Raw genomic sequence first — 17,658 nt, 5'->3', positions numbered from 1 at the left:
AAAATAATGTTATGGATTCATTTTACAGCCACCTGAGAAGGCAAATGGGACATCTCATCTGAAAGGCAGTATCTCTGACAGTGCAACACTCCCTCAGTACTGCACTGGAGTGTGAGCCTAGATTTTGTGCTCATGTTTTTGGAGTGGGGTTGAATCTTCAACCTCCTGGCTCAGTGGTCACAGTACTACCAACTGAGCCATGGCTGATACCTTACTAGGAATATAGAGTGACAACCACAATGCTATTAACAGGATTACACTGGGAGCTGTTCCAGGTGGCAGTTAGCAGCTCTGGACTCACGACCAGTTTTTATCTGGGATATGATTAATTTATGTTCTGTCCCGACTAAGGTGGGGTTAGAACTGCTGTAAATGACCTTCCAAAAATGGGACAGAGGCCCAATTATGGGGGGCGGGGGGGGCTAATTGCATTCTTACCAACACCCAAAAGCCACATCACAACAGCGTGCATTTTAGGAATAAAGAATAGCTTTAAAAACACAGGTCTCGGTTTAATTTCTTTACAGCCAGAACAGACAGTCTGTAAATGATTATGTTGTAGCACTGCTTCTCTCCTTTTCAGACACACAGGGGCTCCAACTGCAACAGCAGGAACCCTCTGGAAAAACACCAAAAGAGCTGTGGAGTAGGCATAGAGATTGCTAATCTGCAGTCAGGATCCTATGTAATTTAGGGAGTTTCTCCTTGTAAGGAGGCAATTTATCAGAAAATCATCAGGCCGTGGAGCTGAATATTGGAGGTTTTCCTAACGGGTGACACCCACTTGTATATCTCCCAACAGTTTGCAACAAAGCCAATTTACGAAGCGAGAAAACACAACCACAGCAATTCACATGTGTAATCATAAAAAGAACTTCAAAACAAGTAGGTACAGAATTCATTAAAAATAAACCCACAGAGACCAAGGGCATGTAATTTTCTTCCAGATTCATGTTTACTTCGGATGAAGGTTCATCTATGCAGTAATCAGTCTCCATAAGATGGAGTATTGTTTCTGTCTGTCAAAATGAACACTGTAATTAACTGCAAAGCTTAGCTATGTTTTTAATGTAAATAACCTAGTTTTCTTTTTAATAATCGGTGTTTTAAATGAAAGAAATAGTGTACTCTACCAAGGGAAGTACAGCTCACAGAGACTGTGTGCAGAACTAGTTATTGGATAGTGAGGGAGCCATCAGGTGGAGCAAGGGGAGGGGGATTTTTTTCTTTCTATGATTAGCTACTGAGGTAAAGTGTAAAGGAGATAGTGAGTGACAGGCATAGAGAAGCAGGGAATAAATTAGAGAAAGAATTGTGGTGAAATTTTGGAGATTCACAGTGGTAGGAATTGGGGTGGACTGATCTATAGGTATTAAACCCAATAATTGCTTCTTTGCAGTAAAAACAGAAAATGCTGCAAAGCATGATGGATTAATCAGCATACCTAAAGAGAAAAGGCAGGTTAACATTTCGAGATCAATCACCGTTTGATACACTCTGCTATAAAGTCCTATAAAGAGGTTCAGATACCTTGTACTTTGTAGTTCTAGTAAAGAGGGTACATCCTAAGTATTAATCTGTCTTTTCTCTTCACAGATGCCAATAGTCCTGCTGTCTACTTGCAGCCATTTTCTCTTTTACGTCACAATAGGTTTTGGACCATTGACTTAGAAAGAAGACTGAGTACCGGAGTGAGCAACCACACTGACCCAGCAGTGATTATCTACCTCCCTGATTTGTCCATGGTGCAGGTTTCCAGGAAATCCCTGCCCATTGTATTGAGGATTATTATGGACTTGCCAGCAATGTGTGGCCCCACACGATATGTCCTGATCAAGCTCAGTCCTGGCAGAATGCGGCTGCACAATAAAGAACAACCACCTCCTCCTCCTTTCTACCACCAGCACAACCCCTGCATGAAAGCAAATAGTCCTAAATGCATAGCTCTACATCACCCTGTTTAAAAGAATGCTGTGTATTTCTGGGTATAATTTGGGAAGCATAATATTTGGTGATATGGGTTAGTGGTGCAGAATTTCCTGGAATAGCCCATTTGGCGGCGTGAACCATAATCTATGCCTTGTTTTGCGCTGATTTTTCCATTGCGAATATACTCCAAAATTTCCTGGAATGATAATTTGAACAAGCATAGTGGTAAATTAAAGACTTCAAAAATGTGCATCCAATGGCAGGCCCCAAAAGCATACAACTATAAAAATTCAGAACAGATGCCAAGTGAGTACCATTGATTTCTTCATGCACCCTGGGGGAGCCAGCAAGCCTGTGGAAATTGATGGTCTTGAATCTTTGCTCCAGAGAAAGCTGTCATATTTGATGAAGTATCTTACCCTGTGAAAGAGGATATCTCTCACCTGTCAAATGCAGGTCCTTAGAGCTCACTGGATGATGCTGCCGAGGTCTCCAGTGGATGACTGGAAGGACCCAGGCATGTAGAAATGGAGGGCCTTGGTCACCTTCATTTCAACTGATTTGGCCCTGTGGGAAGAAAGCCCTTCAGGTCTTCCTGCTGTATTTCACAGAAATGGCCAATTGTTTCTTTGGTAAGGTACAGTCTATGCACACACAGCTCCTGCGACATTCGTTCCCTGTCACTCTCTGGGGCCACTTCACATGCTGCACCTCCTACCTCTGCTTCTCCTCCTCAATGATGATAATGCAGAATATGGGAATGTCCAGTGGAAAAGCCATTGCAATCCTTTGATCTTCTGAATGTGCTGAGAGGGGTGTAGTTCTTAAAATACTTGTTGCCTTCAGACACTCACAGGACTCTGGATGGCAGAATTGGCAGAACTGAAGATCTCAGTAACAGAAGCAGAAAACAAAATCTGAGAGATCAATTCCAGTCTGCAGAGTTGAAGCTCCAAAACTTTAATGGTCCTCCCATTCTAAGAGTCATGTGAGAAACATAAATCACATTTCTATTAGGTGACCAAGGGCACATCTACACTATGATTTTTCAGTCTAAGTGGATGTGACAAAAAACTAGTGGAGATCCAGGAAATTTCTGATTGCCATTGTCTTGGATGGAGCTGTAATGATCAACTTTCCAATAGCTCAAAAGTCCCAGGAACTTAAGGCATAGTTTGAATAGTAGTGTAACTCACTGGTGCCATAATTTCCTCTGACTTTTGGGCTGGAGAATGGACTCACTGATATCGATACAGCATTCCTTGGTGCAGGTTTCCAGGAAATTCCTGCCCCTTGTATTGAGGATTATTATGGTCTTTCTGGCATTGACGTGACCTTGACTTCAGAGAGCTCCATGATCTAAAATTACTAACTCTAATATATCGAGCCAGAGCAACCCCATATGTTGTTATACTTTATATGCAAGATTAAAAAGAAGATAGATTCCATCAAGAAGGTAAAGAAATTTAAGAAAAGAGCAACAGCAGTAGAAAAAAGGTTATTACAAAGAAAGCACCCAACTGAGTTTAAAGGCAATAGAGAAAGTAGAGAGTAAAAAGGAATCCTGATGTAAATAAAAATTAAATAGGGGGCATCAGATTGCAGAGAAAACAAAGGAGAACATCTGAGATAGGTGAGCTTAAAGAAAGGACTATAGCTTTAGAAAGTGACGGACAGGAACATATGAAGGCGGACAGGCAGGAGGAAATTTTAAAGGGTGAGTGGAGAGTAAGTGATTCAGTAAATGAGACATCTCAGACAAGTATTAAGGTGAGGCTGACATTAGACCTCAAAAGCGAACAGAGAGACAAGTGCTGAAGAAAGCCAAAATGGAGAACCAAGAAAGATAAAAGAAAGAATTTGCATTTATGCAGCATCGTTCATGATCTCAGAACATCCCAAAGCAGTTTACAGAATGCTTTTGAAGTGTAGTCACTGTTGTATTGAAGGAAATGCAGCAGCCAATTTGCACTCAGCAATGGCCCACAAATAACAATGGGATAAATAACCAATTAATCTGTTTAAGTGCAGATCTAAGTGGTGGCAGGAGGAGGAGCAGTGGCAACATATGTTCGGCAAAAGAAAATCATGGAGTGATGTCACGGGACAGCAGTTAGGTGATTGGTTGGTGAGTATTACAGTTGCCTTTTTATTCTCTCTAAATTAGGGAAGTGGGTTAAACTAAGAAATTTAGTAAGTGACAATGTTCTCACTAAGCTTACAGGTGCACAGCCATGCACCAATCGGGAATGTGCCACACAGAGAACAAACAGGCTGCGTACAAGCAACATTCCCTTAAGATGCGTGGATGCATGACCATGTGTTAATCTGCTAAATTTAAATAGTAGTCTAATAAATAGAGATAAGGCAGGGCACCTCAGTCCGACGGAAGGCACATCCTCTGCCATGTGGGAACTGTAAGTTGCTTTTTATGCTGGAAGTGTCATCAACTGGGGGAGATGGAGCTCCAAGTTTTGGCACTTGAGCATCAGCTGCGAGGCTGAGAGCTATGTGGATAGCATGTTTCTGGAAGTGGTCATGAAGAGGTCACGTCGCAGCTTAAGAGTATGCAGACAAAGATAGTCAAGGAGGAAAAGGCAGGAGGTGCAATAGTGCTCTGAGCATCTTGCTGTCTAACTGGTATTCAGTTCTGAATGGGGTCAATGGTTCCTCTGGGGAATACAGCCAGAGTAAAGGCTATAGCCATGGGTGGTTCAGCGGTGCAGGGGCGGGGGGTGGGGAGGTGGGGGTGCAGGAGGTGGGGGTGCGGGGAGGAGGAAGTTCAGGAAAGCAATAATAATAGGAGATTCAGTAGTTAGGGGAACAGATAGGCATTTCTGTGGCTGCAGACTTGACTCCAAGATGGTATGTTGCCGCCCTGATGCCAGGTTCAAGGATGTCACTGAGCGGCTGCAGAACATTTTAAGGGGGGAGTGCGAACAACCAGAGATCATGGTCCATATCGGTACCAATGACCTCGGTAGAAAGAGGGATGACGTCCTGCAGGCCAATTTCAGGGAGCTAGGAAAGAAATTAAAATGTAAAACCTCAAAGGTAGCTATTGCCAGGAGAAAGGGCCTTAGATTCATGGGGCATTAGGATGAGTTCTGGGAGAGGTGGGACCTGTACAAGCCAGACAGGTTACACCTCAACAGCGCCAGGACTAATATCATGGAGGGGAGGTTTGCTAGTGCTGTTGGGGTGGGTTTAAACTAGCTTGGCAGGGGGTGGAAATGTGAGCATAGGTTCAGAAGGAAGAGAAGCAGAACTGGAACTAAAAGGCAGAAAATTAGGGAGTATGGAAGGCCAAGAAACAAAGGCTAAAGAGTAGATAACAAAGGAGTTGTTCAGTGATTAATGGTGCATACTTGAATGTAATGTGAGTCAAGTGAATAAGGCAGATGAGCTGAGGGTTGGATAGATACATGGAAGTATAATATCATAGCTAATACTGAAACATGGCTTAAAGAAGGGCAGGAAGGGAAACTCAACATTCCTGGTTGCAAAGTTTTCAGACGGAATAGAGAGGGAGATAAATAAAAGGAGGGGGTCATAATGTTAGTTAAAGAAACAATTACAGTTGTGAGGAGAGATGGTATGATAGAAGGGTCATCAAATGAAGCCATATGGGTTGAGATAAGGAACAAAAAAGGGGCAATCGCACTGAGAGTATACTATACACTGTCAAACAGTTAGAGGGAGGTAGGAAAGCAAATATGTAGGCAAATAGCTGACACGGGCAAAAACAATAGGGAGTAATAGCAGGGGATTTCAACTACCCTAATATTAATTGGATTAAATTCAATGTAAAAAGTATACAGAGTGCAGAATTCCTAAAATTCATTCAGGAAAACCTTTTTAGCCTGTACATAGCAAGCACAACAAAAGAAGAGGCAGTTCTGGGGAGGAATTTTATGCTCTTCCCCCTGGCAGGTTTGGAGGTGGGGAGAGCATAACATCAGGTGGGATGGTGCCGGTGGGGGGATCCCGCTACCTTCCCGCCTCCACCAAAATTAAATCTGGGGCAGGAAGGCCTGTTAACGGCCTTCCCGCCCGCCACCAAATGAGGCCCTTAACTGGGCAATTAATGCCCAATTAAGGGTCTCATCCCACGGCTGTTACAATTAGCCATGCGGCAGGTGGCCCTGTCGCCACACGGAAAGCATGGCACATAAAATCGTGCGGGCTGCTTTCGGCTACAGGGGAGAGGGCGTCCCTCACTAAAAGGCACCTAGTACCTGAATGAGGGACCCGGTATCAGGAAGTGGGGGGGGGCCTTCCGGGAGCCACCCCCCCGCCTTGCTACCGACCACCCCACACAACCCCCTCCCCACGACTTCCACCCTGTGAGATCCCCCCTGCCCTGAACTACCTGTGGCCTGGGTCCAGAGCTGCTCCTAGACCTCATGTAGGTGCTCCACCAGCAGCAGCCACCACCTGTGCAGTGGCGCTGCTCAGTGAAAGAGCTGCTGGCCTCTGATTGGCCAGCAGCTCTCCAAGGGCGGAACTTCCATCACCGGGGTCTGTAGGACAAAAAAGAGTTAACTCCTTGTTTGAGATTCTGCTGCAGTTACAAGGTTTCAGTGGAAACAGACAGTCGCATAGCTCAGTCAAAAACCAAGGGCACAATCAGCATATATGTCTTGCAGCCACAATAGAAGAAGGTGATGACCTTAAGAACCAGACAATGGAAGGAGAGGGGCTCAGGTACTGTGTAAATCTAAGGATTGAAGAGTTGTGAAAGACTGACCTTCCTGAAATCAATTATCAGCAGGAAATAGGTGATTGTGTCTTTCACAGAAGACCTTTTTTTTCAAAAAGGTATATCAAGAATCATAGAATCATAGAACGTTTACAGCACAGAAAGAGACCACTTGGCCTCGATCCTTGCATTCTAATTCCACCTTCCAGCATTTGGTCCATAGCTCTGCATATTACGCCACTTGAGGTGCATATCCAGGCTCCTTTTGAATGAGTTGAGGATTTTTGCCTCAACTACCCTTTCAATCAGTGAGTTCCAGACCCCCTACCACCCTTTGGGTAAAAATGGAATCATAGAAAGTTTACGAATGAGGACATAAGTTGCCATTTAGAACTAAAGGTTTGGAGTTTTGCCAAATTTGGAGACGAGATGGCCCAGCCAGTCGCAAGAAATGTACAAATGTACACGGAGATCAAGGTACGTTGCTGTTCCTGCAGGTGGTCAAAGAAGACAGTAAAGCTTGGTCAACTCCACTGAGGGACCTACCAATATCATCAGCAGACCAACTGAGAGGTGATTATAAGTATTAAGTTAGTAAATTAAGTATTGAAATTAAGTTAGGAATAGGCAGTTTAACCTATGATTAGCCTCCAGCAGGACCGGGTCCTGCGTCATGTAACTGTAGTTGCAATTGTAACTTGTGATTGCTAAGTGTAACCCTTCTCTAAGGGTTGTGGATAATTCAATCAAGTAATTGTGGGTTATCAGAAGAAACTTGTCTCACTGGTTATTTTGTTCAAGTCATACACTTGTAATTCTGGTGTCACCGAGTGTGGTGCAGGGGTGGTCTTTGAGTGAGGAAGAGAATCCCCTACAGGTCCTTGATTCCATGGAAGGCCCGCCACTGTCCACTTAAGCACTTAATTGGCACTAGATTCAGCAAGTCTCCCACAGAAGTGGTGACCCGGGTTCTCGGTGTTGCTTGTTCTGGACGTCAAGACCCTTGTCACCAGGATAAAATCCCAGCCCTAGACATAGTTTTAGGAAATGAAGCTGGGCAGGTAGAAGGGGTATCAGCGGGAGAGCATTTTATTGGTAGCGATGGAAATTCAGTTAAGTTTAGCATAGCTATAGAAAACGATAAAGATAGACCAAGAGTAAAAGTTTTAAATTGGAGAATGCTCATTTTATTAAGCTAAAGTCTGATTTGGCAAAAGTGAACTGGAAACAGTTACTCGAAGGTAAATCACGCCAGAGCAGCGAGAGGCCTTCAAGGAAGAGATAGAGAGGGTTCAGAACAAGTACATTCCCACCAAGAAAAGGGTGGGTTTGTAAATCTAGACCCCGACCCCCTCACGCCTGCCCCCAGATGTCAAAGAGCATACAAAGTAGGAGAAGACAAAAAATGGAAGCGTATACCAGATGCCAAGAGCTCAATACTGCAAAAAACTAGAGGAGTGTAGAAAGTGCAGGGTGAAATTAAAAAGGAAATGAGGAAAGCAAAGTCAGGGTATGAAAAAATATTGGAAAGTGAAATTCCAGAAAGCCCAAAGATGTTTTTGAAATACATAAAGAGAAGGATAACAAAGAAAGGAGTAGGGCCAATTAGAGACCAAAAATAATTTGTGTGTGGAGGCGGAAAATGTGGGCATGGTTCTTGGTGAACACTTTGTGTCTGGTTTCGCAGAAGGGGGCAAAGAAGTAGACATTGTAGTTCAAGAGGAGGACTGTGAAATAAAGGATGGGATCAACATAGTGAGGGAGGAAATATGAAGGTGTTTAGCATCCTTGAAAGTGGATAATCACTAGACCTGGATGAAATGTAATGCAGGCTGTGGAGGGAGGTAAGGGAAGAAATGACAGAGGCTCTGACCATTATTTTCCAATCCTTTCTAGCTACAGGTGTGCTGCCGGGGGGCTGGAGGATGGTTAACATTGCACTATTGTTTAAAAAGGGTTAGCCCGAGTAACTACAGGTCAGTCAGCCTAATCTTGGCGGTGGGCAAAATATTGGAAAAAGTTCTGAGACACAGTATAAATCATCACTTAGAATGGCACGGATTAATCAAGGACAATCAACATGGATATGTTAAGGGAAGTTCATGTCTAACTAACTTAATTAAATCTTTTGAGGAGGTAACAAGAAGGGCCAATGAGGGTAGTGCATTTGAGGTAGTCTACATGGATTTTAGTAAGGCTTTGACAAGGTCCCACATGGCAGACTGGTCAGAAAATTAAAATGCTATGGGATCCAAGGGAAAGTGGCAAGTTGGATCCAAAATTGACTCAGTGGCAAGAAGGAAAGGTTATTGGTTGATGGGTGTGTTTGTGACTGGAAGTCTGTTTTTAGTGGGGTTCCACAGGGCTCAGTACTGGGTCCCTTGCTATTCATGGTATGGTTTTAGACTTAAATGTAGGGGACATGATTAAGAAATTTGCAGGTGCTATGTAAATTGGCTGTGTGGTTGATTGTGAGGAAGAAAGCTGTAGATTGCAGGAAGATATAAATGTTCTGGTCAGGTGGACAGAAAAGTGACAAATGGAGTTCAACCTGGAGAAGTGTGAGGGAATTCACAATAAATGGTAGGATACTGAGAAGTGTAGAAGAACAGCGGGACCATGGAGTGCATGTCCACAGAACTTTGAAGATAGCAGGGTAGGTAGAAAAGATGGTCAAGAAGACCTATCGGATACTTTCCTTTATTGGACAAAGCCTAGGGTTTAATTGTAGGGGGTGTTATGCTAGAACTGTATGAAACATTAGTAGGGCCAGCTAGAGGACTGCATACAGTTCTGATCACCACATTACAGGAAGCATGTGTTTGCACTAGAGAGGGTACAGAGGAGATTTACAGGGATATTACCAGGAATGGAGAATTTTAGCTATGAGGAAAGATTGAATAGGCTGTGGTTGTTTTCTTTGGAAAATAGGAGGCTGAGGGAAGATTTAATTGAGGTATATGAAATTATGAGGAGCCTAAATAGGAAAGGACCTATTTCCAATAGCAGAGAAGTCAATAACCAAGGGACATAGATTTAAAGTAATTGGCAGATGGATTAGAGTGGAAGTGAGAAGAAATTCTTTCATGAGAGGGTGGTGGGGGTTAGGAACTCACTGCCTGAAAGGTTGGTAGAGGCAGAAACCCTCACCGCATTTAAAAAATACTTGGATATGCACTTGAAGTGCTATAACCTACAGGGCTATAGACCAAAAGATAAAAGTGGGATTAGATTGGATAGCTGTTTCTCAGCTGGCACAAACATGATGGGTCAAGTGCCTTCCTTCTGTGCTATGAAGTGACTAGACAGAGACAGGGGTGCTGACAGCTCCTCGCACCTGCCCCTCCCCCATCTTCCCCCACCACCCTGGGAAACCAAATGTGCTAGCACGCATCACCCTCTCCACTCCACAGCCTCCTTTAAAGAGGGCTGCTCATTTTGTTTTGAAAGTCCATTCATTTTCCAGAGTTCAAGCCCCTGTCTCAGCTTGGGCTGGATCTCCCGGTGGGGCCGACTTGCACCAGAACAGAGGCCAATATGTCTCCTATAGCATACTAGCATCTGATATGATCCTGGCTCTTCTGTATATGGGAACACCCAGAGTTGGAACTCCTCCCCTCTGGTGCAGGTGCCGAAGTAAGAGGTGCATAGAGGTTCCGCATCTTACAAGACTACACAGAAACTCCTGTCGAAGGCCAGGATCCTGTTGATCTGAGTTCTGAGGGAGTTGCACTGGAACGTCCACACAAGTCTATCTTGTCCATTAACAAAGATACCAAGCACTGTCCAGCATTGCAAAAGGAAGTGAGGACCCAGAAGAAAAGATGGCTAGAAAACTGGAGAGAACACCATGGACAATGATGCAGTTTGCAGTTGTAGGGGATTAACAACAGAATAAACAGCAGTCAGCATGGATTTACATATGAATGATTTTGCCCAATCAACCTCCTTGAATTTGACAAAGTGACAATACAAGTGGATTGTGCAAAATCCTATGGTATGGTGTACCTTGACTTCCAAAAGGCTTCAGATAACATTCCATATGAAAGGCTATTACTTAACAAATTAAGCTGTGTGAATGGATAAGAAACTTGAAGGATGAAAAACAATGAAGTCAATTTTGAGTATTTTTGCCTGCCATTGACACACCTTGCATGCACTGAGCAGTTCCAAGCATGATGGAACCAAAGAGACCCACCAAAGGTAAGTAAGTATTGGATTATATTTGTAGGCCCCAGAAGAGCAGAAGGATCATGGCACTCTGCACCTTACCTTGCTGGCAGCAATCTTAAGGCCTCAATTCTTCCAGAATGGGCAGCCAATCAGTGCACCCCAAAACTAAAAATCAAAATAGATCCCAATGAGTTCTCATTAGGGAAGTTATGTCAGAGTGAGGGAAGTATGGAATAGGGTGACTCAGGGTTTGGGATTGGGATTGATTTACATCTATGACCTGGATCCAGAAATTCAATGCAAAGAGGTCAAATTTGCAGATGATACCAAACTAGGAGGGACAGTAGAATTAGAAGAAGTAGCTCTCAAATTATGGAATGAGCTGGACAAAATGAGGTAAAATGTCCATAGGATGTTTCTTGATCTTGGTCTCTCAGCCTAGAAAGGAACCATCTAGAGGTGATCTTATACAGGTATATTAGATTCTTACGGGTATTGAAAATGTTAACCACAAATATTAATTTTAATTATACTGTGGGCATAGAACCAGGGGCTACAAGTTCAAACTAGTGAAAGGCAATTTTAAAACTGGTAGGGAAATTCAAATCAGATTTTAATTATTGTTGAAGATTTAGAAGAATTAAAAATGTAAATATATTTTTAACTTTTTCTCTCTGTCTCTTTTATCTCTCTCTCGCTCTTAATCCCATTTATCATTCCCCCTCTATTTCACTTCTTATAAATCATTTGACATTGAATTAAAATGTCAACCTTCACTTCCTTGCCTTTGCGTATCTCAGTTATGATTCTTCAATCTGATTGGTTAAGGATTGACTACCCTCTTCACAGAGGACCCAGATCCCCTGTAAAGAGCACTGCACTGAAATGGCTTTCTAATCACTGCAAGTTGCTGTGTAAAAGCTCACAGGAAGTCTGTGGGCACGTGTCAGAGTAATGAACAGCTAGCGCTATTTGTTCATCGCTAACTTCAAAATATAGGCCATTAGCTCTGATTTATTAAGACTGGCCACCAGAAAACATGAATTTAATTAGTCCCACAGAGGTTTACACTCAAAATATTAACTTGTCTTTTCTCTTTTCAAATACTGATGGACCTGCTGCATATTTCCAGCATTTTAGAGTCCTTTATGGCATAGAAGGAGGCCATTGAGCCCATCGAGTCCATGCTGCCTCTCCGCAGAGCAATCGAGTCAGTCCCACACTCTCACTCGATCCCCGTAGCCCTACAAGTTTATTTCCTTCATGTGCCCATCCAATTTCCTTTATAAATCATTGATTGTTTCTGCTTCCACCACCCTCGTGGGCAGCAAGTTCTAGATTACCACTTGCTGTGTAAAATGTACTTTCTCACATATTCTCTGCATTTCTTGTCCAAAACCTTTAATCTGTGTCCACTAGTTCTTGACCATCAGTTGTTCCTTATCTAACTTATCTAAGCCTATCATAACCTTGTACACCTCTATCAGATCCCCCCTCAATCTCCTTTGCTCCAAGAAGAACAACCCCAGCTTCTCCAACCTAACCTTGTAACTAAAATCCCTCATCCCTGGAAGCATTCTGGTAAATCTCCTCTGCACCCTCTCAAGAACCATCAAATCTTTCCTAAAGTGTGACCAGAAATGGACATAACTCCAGTTGGTGCCGAACCAAAGCTTTATAAAGATTCAGCAAAACTTCCCTGCTTTTGTATTCAATGCCTCTATTTATGAAGCCCAAGATCCCATATGCTTTACTAATCACTCTCTCAATATGTCCTGTCACCTTCAAAGATTAATGCACATGCATCCCCAGATCTCTCTGTTTCTATACACTCTTTAGAACTGTGCCATTAAGTCTATATTGCCTCTCCCTATATATTTCTATTTTTGTTTCAAACTGAACAGAACTGAGTGTTGCAAACACAGTCCTGTTGAAAGAGTCTGCAACACAGACCGTCATTTGATTGTCTGGGCAATAATGAGGTTAATGAAAAGTTAAAGGGGTGTGTATACAGTCCAGGAATGTGGGAGGGGCGTGTATGTGGGTGGCCATTAAGCATCCCTATCATAATTTTGTCGATGGTTACACCCATGTCAGTGTTCATCTCCTGGCATACTTCCTGCACCCAAATATGCCCAATGTTAATCTGTGGTTACTTCAGATTCCCTGCTGGAGTAAAAGTATGATATTCTTTTTGACACTTTCCTTTTGAAGCATTTGTTTATTCCCACATCAGATATAGCTGAATGTTACTGATTATTCCTTCTTGTTATTTCAAGGAATTAAGCATGACTAGGGATCAATTTTCACAACCATCGCCTGGCATTAGCAACCTTAAACTATGGTTATTAGCCTTACCGCCCCATTAATACAGGTAATGTGACCGGCTGATAGGAATTGCTAGATGAGAAAAGAACAAGGCCCATCTAGTTCACTTTCTACCATCCTGGTAGTTGCATGATACAATCATAAGGGAGTTATTGACTAATTATAACAAGTAAATCTTTTCAATTTGTCCAATACAGACTCAGAAATGCTACAAGGAAAAGCCCAGTGATGGCAAATTTTGGGAACCAAAGGTGAAGGTTCACATTTTGCTCCCAGGCATGCAATACTTACCACATATCATGTCTCAAATTACTCATGTACTGCATCCCAAAATGTTATTTTCTGAAAAGTATCGGATTTGCATTGTCTACTGCCAGGTTTTGAAAGTGCCCACTCCTTTTAATATGGAAATCAGAATCCTATGAATTAAGTATGACCCTGATTGCCATTTTAGGTTGGAAATGGTCGCAGCCAGTGCCTTGCACACTCTGAAAAGTTTCATAGGTGATGGCCCGCCAGAGGTATGTATCAAATTAATTTTTGTTGGATCCGCAGGAGCAAGAATGCTCCTCCAGGGCCCACAAATATAATCTGGGCCACTGTCATCCAAAACCACCACACTATGCAATTGTGACTCCCTCCCTGCAACATACGTCACGGGCAACTGCTCTGGCCTCAATCCAATGCGCTTTACTGGGATGCGGGTTTGGCACCCCATGGCTCGCCAGCCAAATTTAGGCCGGGGCCTCAAAATTGCTCGGACCTCTTTGCTGGTGGAACAGGAGGCCGATCAGTTGCCCAAAAGTCAAATTTGCCCGTATAATGTTTCTTCTCTTGAAAAGGATTGCTGAGCTTGCACTACCTACTTCCTTCAGTCACTCCTTCCAAGTATCGTTTCTCTTTCTTACTTTTTAGGTGAACTTTTAAGGGCCAATTTTATGAATTTTCATCTCAGGCATGGAGCTTCATGCGCTGAGAGCATATTGAGAGAGCGGTTAGCAAAGCATATGGGATCTTGGGCTTCAGAAATTGAGGCAGGGAAGTCAGTGCTCCCATCTTGAATCTTCTAACCATCTCCTCCATATCTCAATAGTCATCAGCCAGCTCATGAAGCTGTTTACAGGGAGCTTGACATCTATCTTTTCCTGTTATTTCTTTGTACGAAGTCTTTTTATGTGCTAAAATCTCAATGAAGCTACATTTTTCATGATTTCTTGTTCTTATTTTAATATTTCTCTCCAGCTTTATAAATGAAGTGACCAATCTGAAGGACCAAGGCTCATATTCAGGACACAACCAATGTTTAAATAATAAAAAGAAATAAGGTAAATCAGGAACTAGTGATGCTTATCTTAGGTTTTAGAAACCTGCAGATTTTAATAGGAAGGTAAGGCTGAGGGAAGTAAATTTTGAGGCCCTGGAAAAAAATGTGTTACATTAAGAGACAGTCCATTAAGTTTGAATTTCAAAGCAGCAAGGATGTGAGGAGCAGAAAAAGCATGGGGTATAGTATAGGGGGAACAAGTGTTCAGAAGTTCAGAGGAGGATGTAGTCATAGTTATACATAGGGAACAATAACAAAAGGAGTTGCAATGGAGAGGAGAGAGGTTAGATTCCCTTAAGGACTTGAAGGATGCCCGAATGGATGAAAACTTTTTTCTTCTATCTTTTTCAAGATTATGAGAGAGGGGTCAGAAAATCCCCCCCCAGATATGGAAGCACTATTCAAATCTCATTCAAATTTGGGATTTATATGGCATTATCAGTTGTCGGGAAGAAAAGTACAAAAGAGCTTCTTGCAGAAACTTTGGAGGAAATGCTGGAAATACTCAGCAGGTCTGGCAGCATCTGTGGAGCGAGAAGCAGAGTTAACGTTTCAGGTCAGTGACCCTTCTTCAGAACTGGCAAATATTAGAAACGTAAAAGGTTATAAGCAAGTAAAGTGGGGGTGGGGCAAGAGATAACATAGGAGAAGGTGTAGATCGGACAAGGTCACAGAATAGCTGACCAGAAGGTCATGGAGCAAAGGCAAACAATATGTTAATAGTGTGTTGAAAATGGTGTTTTGAAAGACAAAGCATTAGTACAGATAGGGTATTAATGGACTGAAAATTGAACAGCAGCAAGTACAAAAATGAAAAAAACAGTGGGTAATCAAACTGAACAAACTAAGATGAAATAAAATGAAACAAACACACTAAAAAAATATAAAAAAGCAAAAAGAAAATATAACTAAAAATAAAAGTAAAATGTGGGGCCCATCAAGCTCTGAAATTATTGAACTCAATGTTCAGTCCGGCAGGCTGTAGTGTGCCTAATCGGTAAATGAGATGCTATTCCTCGAGCTTGGGTTGATGGAGATGTGGGAGTTTGATTTGTGATCTGAGTCGACAGTGAGGCTAAGAATGTTAAATAAAGAAGAAAGAGTGGCATCATCAAAGGTAACAGGTGGTAACCCTGCTCACTTAGTAAAAACTGGACAGGCAGGTAGTTAAAACTGCCTTTAGCACTAATCCCCAATGACATACCACACCAATCCCATGGGTTCCAATTTAATGTGCTCTTCTGAGCAGGTAAGAGGGTTGCCTGCTGGAAAACCATTAGGATTCTTTAAATATGCAATTTGAACTTGAATGATATTATCAAAGTTTGACTGCTATTTTAACAAGAGGCCTGAATGGTGTCAGAAGAGACCCAAAAAAGTAAGTCTTAAACTTTTTTTTTGCCTTTTCTTGTGGGATTAGAAGTAACAGGAGTACTCCTCCAAGCCACACAAGGAAAGTTTCACCTTCCCCTGCACTAGATATCCCTCCCCAACTCGGCTTCAATCGCGAAGCCATCCTGCAGTGTTCCTCAGGACATACCCGAGTACAAGATCGCCATCCTGCTGTTTCACATTGTGTTCCTGCCCGTTGATTAGCTGCTACTCCCCACTGATTTTGGCAGGAGACTGACAGAGGCTATTAAGATGAGGCCCAGCAGTTAAAATCTCCCAGTGGTTAAAATTCTTTGGGCCTCACACTGCTGAGTTCCAGTCAGTTTTCTGCCTGTCTTACCTCCTGTCCTGAGTTGAAATTCTGATTAAGGAAACTAACCTCAAAAATCCACAGGACCACTCATCAGGTGTAAGTGCCATTGGGGGCGCCCATTGTTGACCTTTGGGTCTCTTACCCTGCTGAAGTATCTGAGGGTTGACAAAGAGTGCCTGATTTAAATGTCACTGGCCAGTGCCCATGCCACATCCTGGGCAATCATACACTGGGTTCATCCCTAAGTCCAGGTCAGGGTAGTTGAGGTCAAAAGAATGGCTGGTGTGGGAAGTCCTTTCCCTCGGCCTCACTCCCTTGAGCATCATGGGAATGTTTAAAGCACACAAAAGGGGGAATTTTATGCTTTCCCCCACCACGGGTTTGGAAGCGGGAAAGGGTGGGATGATGGCGAGGCGGGGTATCCTGCCACCTTCCCGTCTCCACCCAAATTAAGTCCGGGGCAAGAAAGCCTGCGAACGCCCTTCGCGCCCCACTGCCAATTAATGCCCAATTAAGGGCCTCATCCCACCGCCAACACAATTAACCGTGCAGCAGACGACCCTGTCACCACACGAGAAGCACAGCAAGAAAAACTGTGCAGGTTGCTTGCTGACTCTGGGGTAAGTGGGGGTGGTGGGGATAGTCCCTTGTGCCTGAACGAGGAACTTGGCATCGGGAAGGTGGGGCCTGCTGACAGCCACCCTCCTGCCTTTGCTATGACCCCTCTACACCCCCTCCCCCATGACCCCACCCTGCAAGACCCCTCCCGCCCTGACCTACCTGTGGCCTGGGTCCAGCCCCACTCCTGGGCCTCGGGTGAGTGCTCCACCGGCAGCAGCCATCATCTGTGCAGTGGTGCTGCTCAGTTAAAGAGCTGCTGGCCTCTGATTAGCTGGCAGCTCTCAGAGGGTGGGACTTTTGTCACTGGGGTCCTTCATCCCCTGCAAGGCCTGCCACTGTCGAGTTAAGTGCCTAATTTTTTTTATTTTAGAGATACAGCACTGAAACAGGCCCTTTGGCCCACCGAGTCTGTGCCGACCAACAACCACCCATTTATATTAACCCTTCAGTAATCCCATATTCCCTACCACCTACCTGCACTAGGGGCAATTTATAATGGCCAATTTACCTATCACCTGCAAGTCTTTGGCTGTGGGAGGAAACCGGAGCACCCGACGAAAACCCACGCAGTCACAGGGAGAACTTGCAAACTCCGCACAGGCAGTACCCAGAATTGAACCCAGGTCCCTGGAGCTGTGGTGCTAACCACTGTGCCACTGTGCCGCCCTAATTGGCACTTGATTCGGTGGGCCACCCACAGAAGAGGCGACGCAGGGTTCTCGACGTTGCTTTTGCTGGATGTCGAGACCCCTGACACATGGATAACATCCTGGCCAGAGGTATTGCTTGCCCAAGCCTCATTGGCTAACCAGTAGAATTGTGGCAGAGAGCTGTTTCCAGGTCCTGCCAGAATTTCTGCCTCCATCAGGTTTACTG

Source organism: Heterodontus francisci, chromosome 5, assembly GCF_036365525.1.
Source record: "Heterodontus francisci isolate sHetFra1 chromosome 5, sHetFra1.hap1, whole genome shotgun sequence".
NCBI lineage: Eukaryota > Metazoa > Chordata > Chondrichthyes > Heterodontiformes > Heterodontidae > Heterodontus > Heterodontus francisci.
This window is presented reverse-complemented; position numbering follows the sequence as displayed.